Source organism: Microtus ochrogaster, unplaced genomic scaffold (assembly GCF_000317375.1).
Source record: "Microtus ochrogaster isolate Prairie Vole_2 unplaced genomic scaffold, MicOch1.0 UNK24, whole genome shotgun sequence".
NCBI lineage: Eukaryota > Metazoa > Chordata > Mammalia > Rodentia > Cricetidae > Microtus > Microtus ochrogaster.
In genome coordinates, this window is record NW_004949122.1 from 3129570 (window position 1) to 3133112 (window position 3543).

The window sequence follows — 3543 nt, forward strand, 5'->3', positions numbered from 1 at the left end:
AAAAAAAAATCAGGTAAAAAAAAATAAAAAAAAAATAAAACTTTTATCCAGTACTTTCTCCGAAATCTTTATTTTCAACTCCTATTTCTTTGTTGCATCATGAATATCTCCTGAATATCCACACCTAGACCCAGGGGTCAGTCTTTTGAACAAATGATATTTGCTGATTTTTAAACTCAACCTTATTAAAAATTAATTATATAAAAGTTCATTCAAAATGTGTCACTTATCTAAACACAAAAGCTAAAACTATAAAACTACAACAAAAAGCTCAAAGAAGGGGCTACAGAAATGGTTCAGCAGTTAGAGCACTTGCTTCTTTTGCAGAAAACCTGGGTTCAGTTCCCAACACCCACATGGCAGCTCATAACCAGCTGTAATTCCAGATCTAGAGGATCTTATGCCCTTTTATAGCCACTGCTAGTACTGCATACATATACATGCAAGCAAACTACTTGCACACATATAATAAAATAGTTTTTTTAAAGCTACAAGAAAGACTTTTATGAACATAGGAGTGGTAAATAACCTTAAGATACAGACTGATAAACTGTTAAAGAAAAATAGAATAATTGGATTGATAAAAATTAGTGATATACCATATTCTCACCTGTAGGATCACTGTTAAACTTCTCAGTGTAGTCTAAGAATCCCTACCAGTAATTAATATGATCCTAACAACAAAATCTTTCTCGCTACTTTATTAAAATATATTTATATTCAAGCCTCGCTGTTGCAGATTACAGTGAAATAGTCCCACACTATTTTATTGTTCCGACAGCACCTTACTTTTTAAACCTTATCTTTTTTTTTTTTTTTTTTTTTTTTTGGTTTTTCAAGACAGGGTTTCTCTGTGGTTTTGGAGCCTGTCCTGGAACTAGCTCTTGTACACCAGGCTGGTCTCTAACTCACAGAGATCCGCCTACCTCTGCCTCCCAAGTGCTGGGATTAAAGGTGTGCGCCACCACCGCCCAGTTTAAACCTTATCTTTTTTGTGAAAATGCATACAGTCTTCTTCTTTCTGCTTTGAGGTTTTCTTATCTTTGCTTATTTTGCTTAAAGTTGGGGAGCAGTTTTATTTTTGTTAGATTTTAAAAGAAATCTGTGAGATCCAGCAAGATAGCTCAGTGGCTAAGGTTACATACGCCATAAACCTGACAATCTGAGTTCACTCTCCAGAACTTCTGTAAAGATGAAAGGAGAGAATTGACTCTGTAAATTGATCTGACTGCCCAGACAGCACACCCACACATCACATACACAGAGGACAACTTATAGTAGTTAGTTGTCTGTCTTTCCACCATATAAGTCCCAAGGATTGAATTCAGGCCCTCGGACTTAGTGGCAAACACCTTTACCTGATAAGCCACCTTGCAAGCCTTAGGTTTGTTTTTAGAGCAGTATCATGTAATCCAGGCTAGTCTCAACTTTACTGTGTAGTAAAGGCTAGTCTTGAACTCCTGAACTCCTGTTTCTACTTCCCAAGTATTAAAATTGCAGACATGAACCACTATACCCAACTTCTCCTTGTTCCATTACTTTTCTATCTTTTTCTTTTCTGACCTCAAAACTCTGGGTTTCTCTGTTTAACCCAAAATTGTGAATGGTCCCTGTGTCCTCATACCAGAGCTGTCCTCAGTTACATAGTTACCCCCAGTAACTTCTCAGAGCTATATCTCCACCCACAATCTTTCTTTTGACTGTGTTCACATTTTATTCAGTAATCACCTTTAGGTATTCAGTAGGTACCTCCCCATATACCACAGTAACAGTGAAACCAATTTTTATCTTTTCTACTCCCGCCCTTGTGTTAGAGCTCATGTTCTTCCTGTTATCTGCTGTGCTTCTCTCCCCTTGCCTCTTTAACAGTGAATTTCTAAGAGTCATTATCATGACTTATTCAGCACCGTTCAGCACCGTTCTCCTAATGCCTGGTATCAAAAAGAAAGTATTTTATGAATAAATTAGAGCAATAACATTTATTAAGCATTTCCTTTGTCCTAGGTGTTATAGCCTAACATATGTGAGATACCCTAATTATAATCCCTAGCACTGAAAAGATGGGAAATCACATGAATTTATTATAATAAATGAATAGGTAAACAAAAAGTAGTATAATACTAAATCAGCAGTAATAAGGGATATCTGTCATATATAATAATATGAGATATTGAGAGAAATTGATCTACATAGTTGTCCAGTTGTTTCTTACACTATGATCCAAATAGTAAATTGCTGAGTTAAAATATGTATGTGTGTACACATGCACTTTTTTAAAGGTTTTAAGATTCATAGGGCCAAGATCTTTTTCAGAAAAATGACCAAATTATACTTCTGCTCTTAGAGTAAGATAGATACCTTGCTTTCCTGGAAATATACATTCCGTAAATATAGACATGTTAACCTGCACTTGATAACTGGTGAGCCTCAACATCCTTTCATTTACTTCTGAGAAATTTTGTTATTGTTCATTAGTAAAGAATCATGTTTTTCCTAGAAACAGTTGAATAATAGTTTAGGAAAGTATTCCAATAACACAGCATCACACATGTTTTTAACAGTGAAGAATGTTACCTGTGCATGTCAGAATCTAATACCAATTGAATGATGGTAGTTTTATCAGTAAACAAGAAGGTGATCTTCTGTGACTAGGACAGTAAAATTTTTTTAAATTACAAAATTGTAGCTTTGGAAAACAGATCTTCATTTGTTAGGATTTCTGGTTGAGGTGTGTGGCTTTAGAAAGTAGTATGAGATGCTTCTGGGCAGGTGGGATAGCACAATTATGTATCTTGGATGTATTGGTAGATACACAAGAAACTTCAAAAGGAGTGGCTGTATAGGAAACTGATAAAATCTAAATAGAGTTTCATAGTTCATAGTACTAGTATCACTTTCCTGGTTTTGACGGTTGAACTGTAGTGATATAGTGAAGTGCACTGTTATTTGTAGTTAAACATTTCTCTCCCACCTGCCTGTTCCCAAGTAATTCATTCAGAGGCCTACTAGTATAAATGCTAGGCCAATAGCTCAGGCTTGTTACTTGCTAACTCTTAAATTAAATTAACCCATATTTCTTTTCTATGTTTTACCACATGGCTTATGGTTTATTACCTCCTTTTTCCTATGTCCTGCTTCCTCGGCAACTGGCTAGTCTTTCCTCTAGACTCTGCCCTTCTCCTCTCTGTATTTAAGTTTGGCTTTCCTGCCTGACCTAATTCTGCCTTGCTATAGGCCAAAGCAGCTTCTTGATTAACCAATGAGGGACATATATATTCATAGTATACAGAAGGGTTATCCTACAGCATTTTTCTCTTTCTATCTAATCAAAAAGGAAGTTTTCAACTTTAAATGTTTTACTATCTGTAATTTTACTATATTAAAGTAAGAATTACAGTTACAATATCTAGTCTATTTGTATTTAACAATGATGTGGGAATGATTTCTTATTAATAAAGAAACTGCCTAGGCCCATTTCATAGGCCAACCCTTAGGTAGGCGGGGAAAACAGAACAGGATGCTGGGAGAAAGAAGCTGAGTCAG

The 3543-nt window shown here is 35.5% G+C and overlaps 1 protein-coding gene and 1 non-coding gene across 2 annotated transcripts in view; one reads left to right on the forward strand and one right to left on the reverse strand.

The window, feature by feature from the left end:
• Positions 1 to 3543, forward strand: part of Ppp2r3a (protein phosphatase 2 regulatory subunit B''alpha) — a 154088-nt gene that overhangs the window by 32230 nt on the left and 118315 nt on the right. The gene's annotated exons all lie outside the window — the stretch shown is intronic.
• LOC113458429 lies at positions 2566 to 2701 on the reverse strand. Its single transcript, XR_003378811.1, has one exon. It is a non-coding gene; the product is annotated as a small nucleolar RNA SNORA24 (small nucleolar RNA).